General features: G+C 40.1%; 1 protein-coding gene across 4 annotated transcripts in view; it reads right to left on the bottom strand.

Annotated features, from left to right (window-relative positions):
- The window catches only part of PDE11A (phosphodiesterase 11A), a 511038-nt gene that overhangs the window by 2143 nt on the left and 488082 nt on the right, over positions 1-20813 (bottom strand). The window lies entirely within an intron of this gene.

Below are 20813 nucleotides of genomic sequence, written 5' to 3' on the forward strand. Positions count from 1 at the left end.
ATGAAAGTCAGGCTTTAGCATCCTCACTTGTGCCAGACTCCTCTAAGTATATTATTTTGTGCGTAATTTTTGTGTGTGTGTGTTTTTGAGAGTCCTCCTGTTCCCAAATGGTATAAGCTTGTCTCACCGCTCCTGGTTTGCCCCTGGTAGTGGAATGAGAGCCCTAAAAGTAAGATGGCTTACTTTAATTTAATGCAAATGAGTCCTTCTTCAGCTTTCATATCAGAGGGCTTGGGGCAGGGCCGAGGATTTTGTTTCTGAACTGGGACTAAAACAAATTCAAGGAGCTCAGATTAAAGAGCAATACGTAAATATTTTACAGGTCAGAGGGGCATGGAGTTTACTCTGCCCAACAGGAAAATTCCACTATTCTCTACTTTACTGATTATTTTCTTTCTTTTAAATGCACGAATATCTACATTTTCCTTATTTTAATTTTTTTAACTTTTCATAATGAAAGGCTTCTAACATATTCAACCAGTAAAATATGATCAGCAAAAATATCTATTATGTACCTATATGCCAATAAAGATGAATAATAAGTATAAGTAAAGCCATCCATGTAAAACATATGTAACAAAGAGTCTAGAAGAAGCCTTTTAATTTTCTGGACAGCTCAGTGAAAAGGGAAATAAGATTTTGATGACATTTAACTTTTAGAAACATGGTCTTTGTCCTTTTAAAACATGAGGTTTTGGGGGATTGTTTTTAAAATAATACCTTTTCTTCCCTTCACAGTTATTTTTCTTTTCTTTTTCTTTTTTTTTTTTTTTTGAGATGAAGTCTGGCTCTGTCGCCCAGGCTGGCGTGCAGTGGCCAGATCTCAGCTCACTGCAAGCTCCGCCTCCCGGGTTCACGCCATTCTCCTGTCTCAGCCTCCCGAGTAGCTGGGACTACAGGTGCCCGCCACTTTGCCCGGCTAGTTTTTTGTATTTTTTTTAGTAGAGACCGTATTAGCCAGGATGGTCTCGATCTCCTGACCTCGTGATCCGCCCGTCTGGCCTCCCAAAGTGCAGGGATTACAGGCTTGAGCCACCGCGCCTGGCCCACAGTTATTTTATATATTTTAAGTAACATGTTGGTGTTAGAAAATATAGAAACAATAGGTTTAAAAAGTAAGAAATTCAGATAATTTATAATCTCATAACTCAAGAGATAAACACTACTAACTTTTGGGTTTTGCCTTGAATGAAATCTTTCCATTATGTTTCTAACTGGTTAAATGATCAGAACATTTAATCAGAACATGGCCCGATGAGGTGGCTCAAGCCTGTAATCCCAGCACTTTGAGAGGCTGAGGTGGGTGGATCATTTGAGGTCAGGAGTTTGAGACCAGCCTGGCCAACATGGTGAAGCCTCATCTCTACTGAAAATACAAAAAAAAAAAAAAAATAGCTAGGCATGGTGGCACACGCCTGTAATCCCAGCTGCTTGGGAGGCTGAGGCAGGAGAATCACTTGAACCCAGGAGGCAGAAGTTTCAGTGGGCTGAGATCACACCATTGCGTTCCAGTCTGGGCAACAGAATGAGACTTCATCATAAAAAAAAAAAAAAAAATATATATATATATACACACACACACACACACACACACACACATATATACACACACACACAGTATTTTATAATCTGTTTACAAATGGACAGAATCAATGAGAATGTATGGATTTTTAAGCATTCATACTTCTTGGGCCTGTTTTCCATCTCCAGGATCTGAAAGAAGTATAAAAAGCTGGCATCCCACGTGGATGAGGGGGAGCTTCTGTTAACACCTAACACCTCCTATGTGTTAAACACATTGCTGGCTGCTCTATATACTTCATCTCAGCTATTCCTCACAATGACTGTGCATTTTACAGATGATAAAATATGTCCCCCACATGTTAGGATCATGAATGATCCTTAGTCCTTCCACCACAGGAGGAAGATAAGAATCCATATAGGAAGTTAGGGGTTCCTTTTGTAATCTTTCCATTTGTTTTGGAAGCTATGGAGAAAACCATTGTTTTTCTCAAGTAAAAGTCAGGGATAGGACACTAACCTGGCATATAGAATGAAGATATAGAGAAATCTGCTGAAGATGTAGCATAAAAGGGAAGGTCTTAAAGAGTCAAGAAGAAAAACCAAGGAATAATAAGGTACACATCTTGAAATTGTATGGCTTCAACCTTTGTCAATGCACAATTCCAACCAGCTAGTAATTGTATCATTCCTGTTTTTAGAGACTGTGATGGTGATGAGGAGACTGAAGACATGAACTGCTGAGGACACATTGAATGTGATTGCTGTTGTCATCAATTTGGGGTAAGGGTTGACACCAGGACCTTCCTTCTGACTTACTCATACCCATCTCTCCTTTCTTCTTTCCTCTTATCCATCAATTCTATCACCCATCATCTTGCATATGTATACAACTCTCATGAATTCTGACATTGTTCTTTGACCGTAATCTTACGTCACTTGAGGCCTCCCCATCCCTTTAGACTTGAGATTAGACCTCAAATCTATTTCATGCTCTGGTGGACCTTTCAGACTCCTTCCAGTTATTTCCAAGTCTTACTTCCTTGTACTCTTTGACATCTTCTTGAGTCTACTTGGCCCTCTTGACTGCACTCTGCACCATTCCTAATGCAGTGTTTCATTTTATTTCCCCTTTGCACAGGAAATCCTATCACCCTCAACATTTTGGATGCCTACTAACTGTACTGACTTTAGAGGTTGTCATAGGGGAAGTGACTTACCCACTGACTTACTCTTACATACTCCTCTTCATCTCAAAGGGCACAGTCTTTTACCCCATGGAGAATAATCCAGTTTTCTCCCCAGCCCTGTCTCACTGCCTTTATACAGATCTGGACTGCCAACCAGACAGTTTTTTCCCAGGCTCCCCAAAATTCTGAAAAATTAAAGTTTCCCTTTCTTGTTGCACTAAGGCCTATAAGGTAGTTTTTATTTTCCTTATAAAGAAATAAATAAAAGAAGGAACACAGAAGTTGTGAGATTATTAACCTACAGAAAGGTGATTTCCCCCTTTATGCTTCGGGTCAGTAAGCTATTTTTTGTTCTGTGGACAGGGTTGTATCCCTGGTCCCATGTAGACACCTTGTAGGTGCATCCCATTCACCACAAGGGGCACAAAAGGTGAACATATCATTAAGCCACTATGATTTCAGCACACCTTCTGAAAAGACTTCTCCGAGCATGACTGTGGTTAGGGAGTAGTCAATAGCAAGTCCTCCAACAGGAAGAATAGCTCTTTTTCTGTTAGAATGCCAGAGTATATGGCTCCAAGCCCAACTGCAAACCACCTGTTAGTAAACCTAATTTATCTGCTCAGATAATCCTGTGCTCCAGGGAGTTACATGAATATGAGTAAAATGCAACTAGATGTAAGTTAAGGGAGTGGGGTTGGGCATTGAAAGCCCGATGTCCTTAAGACAGAGTATATTCTGTCTCTCTCTTAACAGTGATGCTTAACACACTAAACAGAAACATCTAATTTTAAATCAGATTTACTAGTTATTTCATATGATAATAAAACAAAGCAACACTGTAACTCCAGCAGTGATCAAAATCCCCTTTATTTCCATGAGAAAAATGCAGGTGCTTGTTTTCTGCTCAATGCACAGTGTTTTCATTTAGACAATAGTGTGAGGTAGCCACAACTGCCATGGTTTTATTTAGTATAGCTTGGCACCAGCTTCTCTTTACTCTGATCAAGCCTTTTAATTAAACTGACTACTATAATTCCTATGGAAATTAGTGTTTATGTTATTTTCCTGCTACAAAAGCATTTCTCTACAACTTATTTTTTTTTTAATCCCAGGAGTACAAATAGGAATTTTTTTCTGCTCGATATGTAATTAAAAACTCATTTGATTACAATATTTCTGGCTCTGTTTTACTTATTAAATTCCTGTAATCAGTTTTCTTTTATGAAGATGCTGGGAAACGATCTCAAAAGCAACACATTTTTTCCTTCCCTGGCAGGTTCCCAAGCATTTACTAAATTACATTCATAGCACCTGCCCATGATTCGAATCATTCCACCAATTTATTCCTTAAGCCATTTAAGTTTATTTGGCGTAGCCCCAAACAGCTTTCTTCCCTTTATCCTTGCTCTTTGTTCTACTTCTTGCTTCCTTTGTGTGAAATAAGGAAATCGGGGAGGGAGGAGGAATACATATTTCTCAGAATTCCTCTTTCTTTTTGTTTTATATTCTCCTGAAACACAGAATTGCCATACTGGAATATCGTTTTCCTGTGGCCAGGTGCTGGTTCTAGGCAAAGGTTACAAAACTCCTATCTTGAAGACTTACTTTTTTTTTTTTTTTGAGATGGGGTCTAGCTCTGTCACCCAGGCTGGAGTGTAGTGGCGCGATCTGGGCTCTCTGCAAGCTCCACCTCCCGGATTCAAGTGATTCTCTTGCCTTGGCCTCCTGAGTAGCTGGGACTGCAGGTGCCCGCCACCACGCCTGGCTAAGTTTTTTGTATTTTTAGTAGGGACAGGGTTTCACCGTGTTAGCCAGGATGGTCTCCATCTCCTGACCTTGTGATCCCCCTGCCTCGGCCTCCCAAAATGCTGGGATTACAAGCGTGAGCCACCTCGCCCGGCCGACTTACTCTTACACTCTAAATTTGTTACAGAAATGCAGTTAGCTGAGAGAATATGGACGTATTAAAATACTAATAAAGCAAGGGTTTATCCACGAACCTAAATTCCAAGGCTTATGGTGATTATGTGTAGTGAGTCATCATCAAGAGAATTGCTTCTAGTATTTAAAAGTTTCTCACCAAGTGACACATGATGGGTTCTTTGGGAATGCTATTGTCTAGTTTGCCTCGCTCTTCAGTGAAAGAGAAGCGGCAAAACTTAGCACCCATCTGATCACTCTCCATATACACACGGAGGAATTCTAAAGGTTATACATGCGGCTGCATCAGCCTCAAGACACCTGACTCTCCTCTGTGGCATCCCTGCTGCACAACCACGCAGCCACGTGGAAACCCATTCAGAGCCAGTGCGTGCACCACCTCCCAGGGGAGTCCATTTAGTCTTTGATTGTTCTGTTTTTAAAATGTTGTTCCTTTATGTTGAACTGAAATCTATACCCCTGTAACTTCTACGTAATGGTTCTAATCCTCAGGGTGCTCTCTCTGTAAACCAGAATTTTCTTTAGTAGTGTAGGACTGATAACTCAGGTTTTGTTTCACGTGTAGGTCAGAGTTGATGCTGACCTAAAAACCCTATTTGGGATGCAGTGCTTCTCCCTTGGGGCAACCTTTTTGACATCACTGGGGCCCCAAGTTCCTTCCAGTTCCCTCCTGGCCCATCGCAGACAGGACCTGGGATATTTGCCCCACTATGGGGACACAGTCTGGGCATCTGGTCATCTAGGTGGCTGAGGGACCCCACTTCCTTCCTGATTTTATTCACACTCCATTGTTGAGTTCTCTTGTGACCAGCACATACAGTTTATTCCATATTTTATTTATGTTTTGAATAAGGAAAACATTCACATAGTTCCGTGGATACAAAAGGGTACAAAGGTGCAACAGAAAATCACCCTTCTACTATTTCCCGGCCATTCGGTTTCCTCCCCTAGAGGCAACAGATGTTTTCAGTGTCTTGAGTAGATAATCAAGAAAATTTTTCTGAATATGTAAGCACATAATATATTTGCCCCTTTTTACAAATGGTAGTACACCATACATATTGATCTGCACTTTGCCTTTTATTCTTAATATATCTTGGGAAAAATCTCGTATCACTACAAAATTAGATTTTCTCACTTTTTGTGGCTAACTAGTATTCCACTGCTGTCAAAATTTGTTTAACCAGTTCCTTTTTGATGGAACCCAAACATTGTTTATATTTGGCCATTACAAATATTGTTGTAATGGATATCCTTGTACATAGCCTCTATATAGATATGAAGTTTAGAGTCAAATTCTAGAATAGGTATTGCTAGGTCAAAGGGAATGTGTATTTGCATTTTGGTAGATATTACTGAATCAAGGAATATAATTTTACTTAAGATATATAGCAGGATTTTTATATTAGCCATATTAATAAGAGAGAGGGAACAGAAACCATAGCTACTGTTTAGATTAAGGCCTTGGAGAGATAGTGTGAGGGTGGATAGAGCTAAGAAGGATACACAAATCTAGAATTTGATCCCTCTCCTCTCTGTATACTCCAGATGCTAATTTCTACACAGTACACTTGGTATCTCTCAAGTATCACAATCATGTTGTCCAGAAGGTTTTGGTTTTACTCCCTCTCTGAAAGAAACTCCCCAAATGGTACTTGAATCTACCAAAATCTCTTAGAGCAAATCAATCATCTTTGACCAGTTACAGGTGTTTTCAGTGTGTTTCACTGACTCTTACTATCATTAGCAAACTTTTACTGAATGTTTAGTTGGTGTCAGACTGTAATAAGTGCTTAACACTGTCATATAATTTTCTCAGGAATTTTACGAAATGGATACTATTATTATCCTCTTTTTATACGTATAATTGAGAAAAACTAAGGCCTGGATGATGAACTCACTCGTGGTCAGTCACTTGGTAAGTGAAGAACTCAAACTGCAGGGTTTCTCTACCTCAGCACTATTGATGTTTTCGGTTAGATAATTCTTTATGGTGGGGGCTGTCTTTTGCATTATAGAATGCTCTAGAAGCCAGTAGCATCCCTCCCCAAAGTTGTGACCACCAAAAATGTCTCCATATATTGCCAAATGTCCTCTGGGGAGCAGCATCTTCCCAGTTAAGAACCACTGCTCTGCTGCCTCTAAGCATTATCTCACTCCATCAGGTCTTCAATGAACTCAGCTTCCCCTTAAATAGAAGGAGGAATAAAAGTAACTAGCTACAGTCTGAACCCCAACAGCATCTCTGGCAGCAGAGAAGGAAAGACTTCTTCTTGGGTCAAATACATACTCTTCCTCACCTCCTTTTTCTGAAGACATTTAGGAAGGAGAAATAAGAGGAGTTTCTATATATTGAACGTTCACTTTGCTGGGCTAGGGCCAGGGCCTAAAGGCCATTATCTCATAAAATCTCCGCAGTAGTTCCACGAAGTAGGTACTTTTATCATCTCCACTTTATAGATAAAGAAATTGAGGTTCACTTGGGTTAAGTGCCTTGTCCATGGTCATATAGTGAGAGATGGAGCCAGGATGTTTACCTAAGTCTTTCTGACTCTAATGCATCGTGTGGAAAATTCCTCCCCTAGAGAACTAATCCTTCACCATTCTGTCTTCTCTGTGAAGTCTTCTCTGGTCTTCTGGTATAGAACCAGAACTCTCCTTCCTTAGGCATGCCTGTAGCACACTCTCCATCTCTCCAATTCTATCCATCACATTGAAAATGTCTTTGTATTTGTTTGCAGTTCTTCAAAGATCCTGTCTTCTGATTGTATTTTTGTCTCTTTGTACTTGTCTTTTTTCCACCTTCTGGCTCCTTTTAAGCCAAGTTTTAAAAGTGCTGGTTTTCAGCAATTTGATTGTCATGTGCGTTGCTGTAGTGTCCTTCATGTGTCTTCTGCTTGGCTTCATTGAGAATCTTGGTTCTTTAACACTGTCATATAATTTTCTCAGGAACCTTACAAAATGGATACTATTATTATCCTCTTTTTCTATATATAATTGAGAAAAACCAAGGCCTGGATGAAGAACTCACTCGTGGTCATTCACTTGGTAAGTGAAGAACTCAAACTGCAGGGTCCATTTATTTATTTCCACCACCCTGTCTTCAGCTATGTTTTACGTCTATCTTTTCCCTCTGGGACTCTAATCATACATATCTAGCTATTAGTGTTGTCTCACAGCTCAAATGATGCTCTGTTCATTTCTCTCCCATCTTTTCTATATTATTTTGGAGAGTTTCTGTTGCTGTCACTGAGTTTTTCTTTTGCAGGGCTTAATCTGCTATGGATCTCATCTACTATATTTTTTTACCTCAAAAATTAGAGTTTTCATTTCTAGAAGTTTGATTTGGGTCTTTTAAATATCTTTCATGACCTCTTAATCATGCTTAATCTTTCCTCTACCCTCTGAAATATCTAAGTATAATAACTATCTTAATGTCTTTTTCTACCAAGTCTATGATCTATGTAATCTCTGAATCTGTATCGATGCTTTTTCTAATTATTATGCGTCAGATGTTTTTGCTTCTTTGCATGTTTGGTAATTCTTGATGAACATCAGACATTGTACAGTTTATATTGTTATGTGATGGATTTTTTTCCCATTGCTTTAAGCCTTTTTCAGTTTTGTTCTGGAATATTGTTAGGTTATTTGGAAACAATTCAATCCCTTTGGAGCTTGCTCTTCAGCTGCGCAAGCTGGTTCCAAAGCAGCCTTTTTTTGTGGAGGGCTAATTTGCTCCCACTACTGATGCAATACCCTTCTGAGAACTGTATCCAATGACTCATGTATTTCAAGGCTTTTCTTGGGTACTGTGGCTGGCAGGAGCATGGACTATTTTCTCCAGTCTGTGTGACCTCTGTGGATCACTACTCACTCCTTTTCGCTTCAGCCTCAGTAGTTTCCTCGCATGGATATGATGAACATCACTAACCTGAAGACTCAGAGTGGCCCTCTGCAGATCTCTGGAGCTTTTTCTGTGCAGTCCTCTCTTCTCTCTTACTCTTCCCTGGGAACCGTAACTTCTTTGGCATCCCTAGACTCCTAGCTCTGCCTCCTTAATGCAGCAAGATCACTGGGCTCTGCCTGGATTCCCCCTGCCTGTGCCATGGCCTAGAAATTCTCTCCTGGCAATAAGCTGGAACAGTTGTAGGACTCACATCATTCGTTTTCCTCACTCAGGAACCAGTGTATTATGTTGTCTGTTGCCCATTGTCTGAAAAGTGTTGTTTCAAATATTTTTCAGGTTTTTTTTTTTTTGGCCCCTGTTACTCAATCATGGCTAGTAGTAGAGGTCCCTTATCACTGGTTTTAAAAACTCTGTCTTGCTTAGTATCCCACAAGCTCAGAGAGAGAGAAAGAGTGGAAACAAGGTCTTTTATCTTTGTATCTTCAACATCTGGCACAGTTACCCTAGAAGCAGCAGCCTCTCCTCCATTCCTCCCCATAGAACAATGGCAGGAAGAAGAGTTAAGGCTAGGACAGCTGCCAGTGGCTGAGAGTGGGAATTGGATGTTCTGACCTGTTACAAAACACACCTAGAATGAACCACTTGGGAAATGGATATATTTTCTCTTACTACCATTATTCCTGGGCCTTTCTTTTTATCAGTTTGCCAACCTGCTAGGAGCCAGATTCTGGCCTTGATGTTTCTCTGCCATTGTGGTCCACATCTGTTATTATCTGGCTCAGTTTGTGCTTATTGGTTGACCACAGTTACTTCTTGGAACCCCGCTGCTGGATAGAGAGGGCAGATGTGGGACAAGAGAGTAGCAGAGAGAAGCCATGCTCTTAGAAAAAGTGAGTACTCCTATACTCTGTTGTTGGAAAGGGGCATAGAGGAACCACATCAAATTAAAACCAGATTAGTGTTTGAACCTGAAAATGTCCAACTGTGTCATTAATATATTTTTTAAAACTTTGAGGAAATTGTCTGACTATTCATTTATTAAGAAAAAAAGACATTTATTAAGAAAAAAAAGGACAGAGAAGATGGTTTTGGCCTCCTGTTGTTGAAGTCTATTTCGAGAGTTGCTAGTGACATCACTTATTATTTTTTGCCTTTCTCTCACCTCCACCTTACCCAAGAGAAATAATCAGAAACTAAGCGACACAATATACTGTAGAGGAGAAAGAACTTAGAGTATTTTTTGAATATCTATTTTTAAAAATATAAAGTTAGACTTGGAACTTATCTTATGTATCTGTTTGAGGCAGCATATTCCTGTTACGAGGTCATGATCACTTTACTACCATGATTATTCCCTTTCTGGATGAAAATGTCAAAAAAATCATTGGAAGTTGGTATTTTGAAATGGAAAATCATTGATGATGTGACCAACTGTTATCATCTCTGCTCAGATTCTTCAGCAGGAGGGACAAGAGAACATGCAAATGGTGGCAGGCCCTGAAATTCTCATGAATTCATGTGCCTGTCCAACAGCTACAGGTGCAAAGAGCATCTTCAAGAAACAGGTTCCTCAGCCAGGCGCGGTGGCTCAAGCCTGTAATCCCAGCACTTTGGGAGGCCGAGACGGGCGGATCACGTGGTCAGGAGATCGAGACCATCCTGGCTAACACGGTGAAACCCCATCTCTACTAAAAAATACAAAAAGCTAGCCGGGCGAGGTGGCGGGCGCCTGCAGTCCCAGCTACTCGGGAGGCTGAGGCAGGAGAATGGCATAAACCCGGGAGGCAGAGCTGGCAGTGAGCTGAGATCCGGCCACTGCATTCCAGCCCGAGCGATAGAGCGAGACTCCGTCTCAAAAAAAAAAACAGGTTCCTGTTCAAGGTGTATGACTTCAGAGACAGGTAGCCAATTGTGGGAGCAGATCCTAAGTTATGAATTAGTGAATTGTTGAACTGCTAATCCCTCTTAGGTCCAAAGGTTAAGATTATTCATGATTTAATCTGAGATACTCCCAGATTTTACATGCCACATCTCAGTGCTGCAGTTGGCTGGAAATCACTTTGACTTTCCAGCCTTCTACTTTTGTATGGGTTGTAGAGGCCAGAAACTCAGTGGATGGACTGTTTAGAACTGAACTCCTCACCTTCCCTCAAGCCTTCCTCTTAGGTTTACTCTGTCAGGGAACTGGACATTATCATATATCCAGCTGTACTACCCAGATATCCATGGGTCATCCACGACATCTTCCTCTTCTGCTTACATCCAATCTGTCACAAAGTCCTGTCAACCCCACTTCCAAAGTATCTTTGAACATGATTCTGTTGCCATTTCCACAACCTTGGTTTAGGCTACCATCATCCCCCTGACTGTTTTAAATCTACTGCAGCTTCCTAACCAGTCTCCCAGCCTTCCTCTTGCCCCTGTCCAATCGACACTCCATATTGAAGCCACCATGAAGCAGTCAATCAGAAACACAAACCTGAGCTTGCCATTCACTTCTCTAAGACTTTCAGTGGCTCCTATGTGATATGAATATGCTCATCAACGCAAGTCCAAATCCTTCGATGTGGCCTATAAGACCCTATCAGAAAAAGAGTATTGTGGTAGTAAGAGAGAATGAAATCCAGAAACAAAACAAAATAGAAACAAAACCATACAGTCTGATGGAAAACTTGGGTTGTGGTACAAAAACAGAACGTTGAAATGCCAAAATAATCCCACCAAGTTTTCTAGAAATCCTGAAATACACATCTTTATATGCATTTTCACATTTTCCCGAGTCAAAAAAAAAAAAAAAAAAAGCTAGACTCCACATGGTGCGTTTGGCAGGAGACAGCTAAAGTGTTAGTTACTATATGTGAGAGCAGATGGAGCTGGCTGTGGAGTCCAGATGGAAGGCAGCAAACAGACTCTTCCTAAACCTCACTCCTTCCCTCTCCAGTTCAATGGCTTTTGAAACTCAAAGTTGTGTAAAAATTAATTTGCATTAAATTGCTTGAGATAATGTATTAACTACCATAGAAGGCTTCCAGCAGTTTTTAAAACTTGCTTTGAAAAACAAATAATCAAGCTATAATGGTGAACACAGAAGCGAGCCCAGACTTCCTTGGATGTTTTTAAGCATTCACATTAAAGATACCAGCCTTAAAACATATCTTTTTTGTGTTATTTGCAGAGGTTGGAAAATTAATAATAATTATTTATGTAGGTTACACACATAACTGTGTAAGACACTGTGGTATGTTTATGCTTCATATAGTTTATCTCATTAAATTCTCAAAACTACCAGGTATGTGCATTATCAACCCATTTTAGAGAGGAGAAAATCAGGTTCAGAAAGGCTACATAATTTGCCTGGGGCCACAGAGCCAGGGTTTGGTCTCAGGTCTCTGACTGCAGAGCCCAGGTTGGTAACCACCTACCATATGTGTAATGCTGGCATGTGAGTTTGACTAGGTCAGCCTGCTGGTTAGAATTATGAATGAAAAGTGCATTTCTAGATAGGAATTGCCTGTTTATGTTCAGGAATATCTCATTAGCTAATAAATGTTTTCCTTAACAGACTCAAGTGCTGCTGTGATCTCAGATGTGTTCATAGGTCTGTGGGGGTCAAGATTGATCAGAGGGCAAGTAAGAGGCAGAGTCACCCTGGAAAAGAGTGAACAGGGTTCAAGGTTACCAACATACAAGGCTGAAGTTTGGCAACAAGACTGACGGTGAAATAATAAAAAAAGACTCAGGCACAGGCAAGGACTTAAATAGCTGATTCAGTGGGTTCATAACAGTTGAGTTCTTCTCAGACTAGAAAACAATGGCATTTAAAGGGCTCTAACTTTATAATTCCTGTCCTGTTTAAGGACATGATCATTTATTCTGCCAGAACTGTGGTATCCCTAGCAGAGTTAGCAGTTGCCTACCCAATACACATTTTAATCTACCTTTAGCTTAGGAGTAGCCAGGGAGATGTAAGCAGAATTCATAAAGGCTCAGAGAAAACTCTTTAAATGGGGCTCATTCAGCTGGGAGGTGCATTCTCTTGCCTTTGTCCCTATCTCTTTCTTGCCGTTGGAATATTGATATGGTTTGGCTGTCTCCCCAACTAAATCTCATCTTGGATTGTAACTCCCATAGTTGTAACCTCTGCCTAGGTTTTAGACGTGACATGTCATGGGAGGAACCCAGTGGGAGGTAATTAAATTAAAGGGGCAGGTCTTTCCCATGCTATTCTCGTGATAGTGAATAAGTCTCATAAGATCTGATAGTTTTAAAAATGGGAGTTTCCCTGTACAAGCTCTCTCTCTTTGCCTGCTGAGACCCATGTAAGACATGACTTTCTCCTCCTTGCCTTCCACCATGACTGTGGCCTCCCCAGCCACATGGAACTGTAAGTCCCTTAAACCTCTCTTTCTTTTGTAAACCACCCAGTCTTCAGTATGTCTTTATCAGCAGTGTGAAAATGGATTAATACAATAAATTGGTACCAGTAGAGTGGGGCATTGCTGAAAAGACACCCAAATATGTGGAAGCAACTTTGGAACTGGGTAACAGGCAGAGTTTGGAACAATTTGGAGGGCTCAGAAGAAGACAGGAAAATGTGGAAAAGTTTGGAACTCCCTAAAGGCTTGTTGAGTGACTGACCAAAATGCTGATAATTATATGGACAATGAAATCCAGGCTGAGGTGGTCTCAGATGGAGATAAGGAACTTGTTGGGAAGTGGAGCAAAGGTGACTCTTGTTATGTTTTAGCAAAGAGACTGGCAGCATTTTGTCCCTGCCCTAGAGATTTGTGGAACTTTGAACTTGAGAGAGATGATTAAGGGTATCTGGTGGAAGAAATTGCTAAGCAGCAAAGCATTCAAGAGGTGACTTGGGTGCTGTTAAAGGGTATATGAAACACAGCATAAAACTTTGGAAAATTTGCAGGCTGACAATGCAATAGAAAAGAAAATACCATTTTCTGAGGAGAAATTCAAGCCAGCTGCAGAAATTTGCATAAGTAATGAGGAACTGAAACTTAATCCCCAAGGCAACGGGGAAAATGTCTCCAGGCCATGTCAGTGGTCTTCACAGCAGCCCCTCCTATGATAGGCCCAGAGGCCTAGGAATAAAAAATGGCTTCATGGGCCAAGCCCAGGGTCCCCCTGCTGTGTGCAGTCTAGGGACTTGGTGCCCTGTATCCCAGTCACTCTAGCCATGGCTAAAAGGGGCCAAGGTACAGCTTGGGCAGTGGCTTCAGAGGGTGCAAGTCCCAAGCCTTGGCAGCTTTCACATAGTGTTGAGCTTGCAAGTCCACAGAAGTCAAGAATTGAGGTTTGGGAATCTCTGCCTAGGTTTTAGAGGATGTATGGAAATGCCTGGATGCCCAGGAAGAAGTCTGCTGCAGGGGCGGGGCCCTCATGGAGAAACTCTGCTAGGGCAGTGTGGAAGCAAATGTGGGGGTTAGGGAAGCCCCCACATAGAGTCACCACCTGGGCATTGCCTAGTGGAGCTGTGAGAAGATGGCCACCATCCCCCAGACCCCAGAATGGTAGATCCACTGACAGCTTGCGTTATGCACCTGGAAAAGCCACAGATTCTCGATGCCAGCCCATGAAAATAGCCAAGAGGGAGGCTGTACCCTACAAAGCCACAGGGGCAGAGCTGCCCGAGACCATGGGAACCTACCTCTTGTATCAGCATAACCTGGATGTGAGACATGGAGTCAAAGGAGATCATTTTGGAGCTTGAAGATTGACTGCCCCCCTGGATTTCAGACTTGCATGGGGCCTTTAGCCCCTTTGTTTTGGCCAATTTCTCCCATTTGGAATGGGTGTATTTATCCAATGCCTACACCCCCATTTTATCTAGGAAGTGACTAACTTGCTTTTGATTTTACTGGTTCATAGGCAGAAGGGATTTGCCTTGTCTCAGGTGAGACTTTGAACTGTGAACTTTTGAGTTAATGCTGAAATGAGCTAAGACTTTGGGAGACTGTTGGGAAAACATGATTGGTTTTGAAATGTGGGGACATGAGATTTGGGTGGGGCCAGTGGTGGAATGATATGGCTTGGCTGTGTCCCCACCCAAATCTCATCTCGAATTGTAACTCCCACAATTCCCACATGTCATGGGAGGAACCCAGTGGGAGGTAATTGAATTATGTGGGCAGGTCTTTCCCATGCTGTTCTCATAATATTGAATAAGTCTCATAAAGTCTGATGGTTTTAAAAATGTGAGTTTCCCTGCACAAGCTCTTTCTCTTTGCCTGCTGCCATCCATGTAAAATGTGATGCTTCACCTTGCCTTCCACAATGATTGTGAGGCCTCCTCAGCCACGTGGAACTGTAAGTCCATTAAATCTTTTTTTCTTTTGTAAATTGACCAGTCTTGGGTCTGTCTTTATCAGCAGTGTGAAAACAGACTAATACAAATATGCACATTATAGCTGGAGCCAGAGTGGCCATTTTGTGACTGTGAGGCAAACTTGACTATGGCAGCCGTGTGCTAAGGAAAGATAAAGGAGAACTAGATTTCTTTACCTTTTTCTTTCTTTTTTTGTTTTTAGAGTCTCACTCTGTCACCCAGGCTGGAGTGCTGTGGCGCAATCTCAGCTCACTGCAACCTCCACCTGGGTTCAAGTGATTCTCTTGCCTCAGCCTCTCTAGTAGCTGGGATTTCAGGTTTGTGCCACCAGGCCTGGTTAGTTGTGTAGATATATAATTTTTTTTAGTGAGACGGGGTTTCACCACATTGGCCAGACTGGTTGTGAACTCCTGACCTCAAGTGATCCACCACTTTGGCCTCCCAAAGTGCTGGGATTACAGGCATGAGCCACCATGCCTGGCTGAGAACTAGGTTTCTGATGGCTATGGAACTGCCATATAATAGCACTACAGCATTGGCTTTTCTAGATTATTTTTATTTTTCACTAGGAGCTGAATATAATTCCTAAATGAGAAAATTGATTTCATATTGTAGGTCTCTGTTTTCTGACTACCTGTGCAGGTGGCACAGTGTTTTAGGCATCTTGATACCTGGACAAATTGATCCTCTGCATTGGAGGACTGTGTCTGTGTGTGTGTGTGTGTGTGTGTGCGTGTGTGTGTGTGTGTTATGAGTAGCTTTTTTTTGGCAGTGAGTTGTAAGTGAACTCTAGTAGACAAGAGAGGCTGTACATTGTCCCTTTACCCATCTGCTGGTAACAGAACCCATTCCCTGTACTCTGATTAGTTCAGGCCAGACCAATGGAGAGCCCCAGTAATTGGTTTAGGGATTTTTTCTGTTTAGTAGGCAATATTTGAGATTTTAAAATCTAAATAATATGAGGCAGTTACCCAAAAAGCAGTAAAGATGATAAAGTCACAAAGATAATTGCTTAGTATAAAGGCATATTAGCTCATTAGAATCCAACACAACAATAATTCAGATTTGCAGTTGGAATATTAAGGGCATAGTCTACCCAAGTTATAACAAAAGATGATGTTTGTAGCATCAATGTCTAATATCCTGTAAGCTAATTATGTACTAGTAATAAGTTAGGAAGAGACCATTTTTTCCCCAAGATTCGAAGCAGATTAGTCATGCATGTAAAAGTGAAAATGCAACAATGCTTTATAGCAGTTTTATCTCCATCTTTCTTTTCTCTTTCCAGTTCCTTCCTGACCTCTCAGGTTACTTGTTTTGCTTATTTATATGCACAAGAGACTCTTTTGCGGAAAATAATATTCACAAATGACATTAACATTCTGAATTAATGAGGCAGGAAGGTTAGTCTTTTTGGATTAACTGCCTTGTTATTTCCATAATGTAGGGCAAGAGTCTGAAACTAAAATGTTTACAGGGCCAGGTCACTAAAGTTAATGAATGAAGTAGGCTGCATGATAGAGTTGGGAGTGGTGGGGACTATGACAAACTGGACATTTTACAATTTTAAAAACTGTATTCAACTAAATGAAACATGTCTGTAAGTTGAATCTATTCTGTTGGCCACCTGTTTGCTTGCTGTGATAGAAAGTAAAGCACATCTTGCTAACATGAATTAACTATTGAGTATTCATGTGCCCTACGTTCCAGAAGCCACACTTGGAGTTCTTCATATGTGAGCTGATTACAACTCAGAATGGTGCTGTGAGATAGCTATTAGTGGCTCTGTTTTGACAGATATGGGACCTGGGATTGGAAAAACTAAGTTAAAGAGCCAAAGTTTACATGGTTAAGTACACAGCAGAGCTGAAATGTCAGTCCAGGCTTGGCTGAGTACAAGGCTCACGGTGTCTTTACATCAAGGGTCTCAACTGGAACACTAGTAACAATGGGTGTCTCACACCTTACTGCAGTGTTGAGGACAATGGTGCAACTTTTTTTATTCTACGTCTCTGATGCTGGGTCAGAAGAGATTCACAGGAAAGTGGAGGTCTTGCTGAGTAAAGAAGACATACTACTTTCCAGACATTAGATGTAGTCTGTGCATCTTTTATCTGTGACTTATCTACTCTACCCTGCCCTGTTGTAAAGGACAGGCAAGCCTAAAGACAGCTCATGTAAATGGGAGCAAGAAGAACAGTTTCTTGTGTTATAATGAGCCCCTCCAGGATGCTGTCCTTGGTTATCCTGTTGGTTGGATTTTCAGAGCAGACTGGTAGCTAATCAATCATGTTCATTGTGTAGGCAACTTTTGACTTGGAAGGAATGGCTGCTGACCCAGAAGCCACAGGCTTTGATGAATGGGGCTTCATCCAAGAGGTGGTTGGAACATGTAACTAAAAAGCAGCCACATGGTAATAATCCACTTTTCCATATACTGGAATGTTTTCTGCTAATACCATGCCACCTGAGATTTTACAGAAATATATAAAACTCTATTATTTTTTCAAAGTTCAATGTGTAAAAAGGATCATTTAAAACTTTTAGTTTGTTGAGCTGCAAACATTCATTCACTGTATATTTTTTGTATATTTCCCATGTGCCTCAAGTTCTAGGATTTCCTAAAATAATGAATAGGGTGTCTGTGTGAGAATGGGTTTACAAATAGAAAATTGCAAATATCTGTCCTTGGTGCAAATGGTGCTCTGTGTAAGTCACTATAGGACCTCAAAGAATGGATTCCAGAATATTCTATTAGCATTGGTTTTAATTTTTTAGCTTATATTTGAGAGTGCCAAAAGAGTCCCAAAAGAGAGTCCTAATTATACACACTAATGAATTGCTTAGTGAGCACCATGCAAATATGATGACTACTGAGCATTTCTTGTGAGAGTTTAAAGGTGGCTCCCTGCCTAGCACCAGACAGTGCTCAGATCTGAGATAGAGAGGAACCATCAAGCCCATGAATCCCAATGTTCCAGATCTACAGAGGACCCAAAGCATCCAGGAGAAATGCTTTGTCTTTAGGTTAAGATCCTTGGGGAATAAAAATCCTTTATTATTTTGGTGGTCTCTCTCCCTATGGCAAGGGAAACTTCTTTTTCTTAATTGTACAGCCTAATAAAGACAGTGGGCCAGCCTCAGTAGCTCATGCCTGATCCTTGGGAGGCTGAGGTGGGAGGATCGCTTGAGACCAGGAGTTTGACACCAGCCTGGACAACACAGTGAAACCCTGTCTCTACAGAAAAATTTAAAAATTAGCTTGGTGTGGTGGTGTGCACCTGCAGTCCTAGCTACTCAGGAGGCTGAGGCAGGAGGATTTCTTGAACCCAGGAGTTCAAGGTCACAGTGAGCTATGATAGCACCACTGCACTCTAGCCTGGGTGACAGAGTGAGACCTTGTCTCCAAAAAAGAGTGACAATTTTGAGATAATAAAAATATAGAAAGGGAATATATTACATTTACCACTAGGTATATGTCTGAGGAGGATACTGTATCATTAGCTGGCCTTCTCTTTGTCCTAGAAAGGGGCCAATCTGTCCACTGGAAGACCCGGTAGAAGGTATGTTATTGTGGCTCTTCTTTAATTACATTGCTAACTCCCCAAAAGCCAAAGATATGGGAAAAGTTTGTTTGTGTAGGCACAGAGGGACCAATATTTTCAATAGTTTTATTTCATTTTTAGAGTGCAATTAAAGAGGGAACATAATAATTTTATAAATTAAACTTCCTAATGGGGAACATTTTCTATCTTTTAAATGTTGGAAAGTTTCATATTAATTTAACTCTCAAACATTGACCATGTAAAATTAAATAAGCAGCCAGTAAAAAGACAAACCAGATTTCCTTTTGAACTAAATTCTAAAGCTTATATGAAAAAATAAGAATATCTAGAAAATACTGAAAAAGAATAATGAGGAAGGTGAAACTAGGATTATGAGACATTAAAATATATTATAAAGTGATATTAATTAAAATAGTCTAACCAGGCAGATAAGTCAATAGAACAGATAGAAAGACTAACATAGAACCAAAGTTAAGGGAATCAGTATATGATAACAGTGACCATTCAAATCATAAGGAAAGAGTTCAGTCAAAAACTGATGTGAAGAAAAATAGGTAAGATAAATAACAAACTTGGAAAAATATTTGTCACTTTTGCAAATAATAAGGGTTTATTTCTTTAATAGATAGTGAGCTCCTATGGATCAGTAAGAAAATAGCACTAGTTCAATAGAAAAATAGGCAAAAATATAAAGCTTTTACAGAAGAAACACAAATGGCTTCTAAGTAAATAAACCTATACTAAAAATATGATCATACTTATTTATAATATGGAAAATGCTAATTAAAACTATAATGAGATAAATTTTATACTTATCGTATTGGCAAAATTGAAATTTGGTAATACATTGTGTTGATAAGGGCATAGAGAAATAGACATCTCAGACATTACTGGTAGGAATATAAATTGGTTCAAACTCCACAGAGAGAAATTTGGCGATATCTATCACAATCTCAAATGCTTATATGCCAAATGCCCAGTTATCCTTCATTTCTGGGTATTTCTCCTACAAATAAAGTATGAAAATTGTGTATTTACAAGAATATTTATTGCACATTGTTTACAACAGCAAACAATTAGACACAACATCAGTGTCCATAAATAAATAAATAAATAATTGTTTAAATAATTTATTTTTCATCTTTAAAATCTAATACTATGCAGCCATCAAAAAGAATGAGACATCTTCTGCATGGAGACCGAAAAATCTAAAAAATAAATTAAGTGTAAAGAAGCAAGATATGGAGCAGGATATACACTATGTTCATATATGTTCATATATAAATATGCACTTACACATAGATACATATGTGTGAGCATAGTATAGATACATGCATATGCGCTATATTTACATAGAAAACAATGTAAAAGCATTATGTATTAAAAACAGTGTAAAGACACACTGTATCCATGTATTTATATAAACTATCTTTAGAAGCATACACAAGAATTGGTTAACAGTGGTTGCCCCAGTGAAAGGAACTGGGTGACTTGCAAAAAGGAGCGTGAGGAAGGATCTCTTTTCTCTGATAATTTGTGCCTTTTGTACTTCGTGAATTGTGTTCACTGATGGTGTCTAAACTATTTAGCAATAAAAAATTTAAAAGTCTATCATGAACAGATAAAGGAAATAGCAATATTTGGTCATGTGTAGAAGTATTAAGGCATCTGATTGGTTAATTATTAAAAAAGGCTTACAAGTACAGGGGCAAAAAGGAGAAACGCTTATTTCCACAAAGATCAAAAGAATTTAGTGCTTTACCACCATAATTCAAAAATAATTGTAATACCTTAATGTATGTTGCAATAACATTGTATATAAATAAACACCCCCCTCCTTCCACTCCCCCATCCACATCACAAATAAAGGCTGACTACCTCATTGCCCCTCAACATTTCCTCTGAAAAGCGATCAATGTCTCCTGCCTGGCCATTAAATAGATTTTGAAAAACTCTTCAATCCGTATCAGTCTCATATCCTTATTTAGTTCCTCCAATTTGCCCTCAGCTGGGAATTCTGCAGGCAACTCTGATTCTGTTGTGTTCACCACTCATTTGAAGGGTCCCATCCATCATCATTTCTAGTCCTTTTCTGATGCAATGTAGCTTGTTCTTTGTCTTTCTTATAAACTGAATGGCTGTTAAATTATCCATTTATCTTCCTTCAGATTTTCTGTTCAGTTTCTCAGGCCCTATCAGGGCTGTCTTTTCTACCCTGTTTGCTGACTTTTCATTCCATTGCTCCTGTTCTTGGAGGCATCTTGGTTCACCATGCTGCCCTTCAAAACAAACTCTCTGGTTCAGTCTGCTTTTCGCTTGTTTGAAAGCAAGCAGAACTTGCT

This window comes from Colobus angolensis, unplaced genomic scaffold (genome assembly GCF_000951035.1).
Source record: "Colobus angolensis palliatus isolate OR3802 unplaced genomic scaffold, Cang.pa_1.0 Scaffold224, whole genome shotgun sequence".
In the NCBI taxonomy this organism is placed as follows: domain Eukaryota; kingdom Metazoa; phylum Chordata; class Mammalia; order Primates; family Cercopithecidae; genus Colobus; species Colobus angolensis.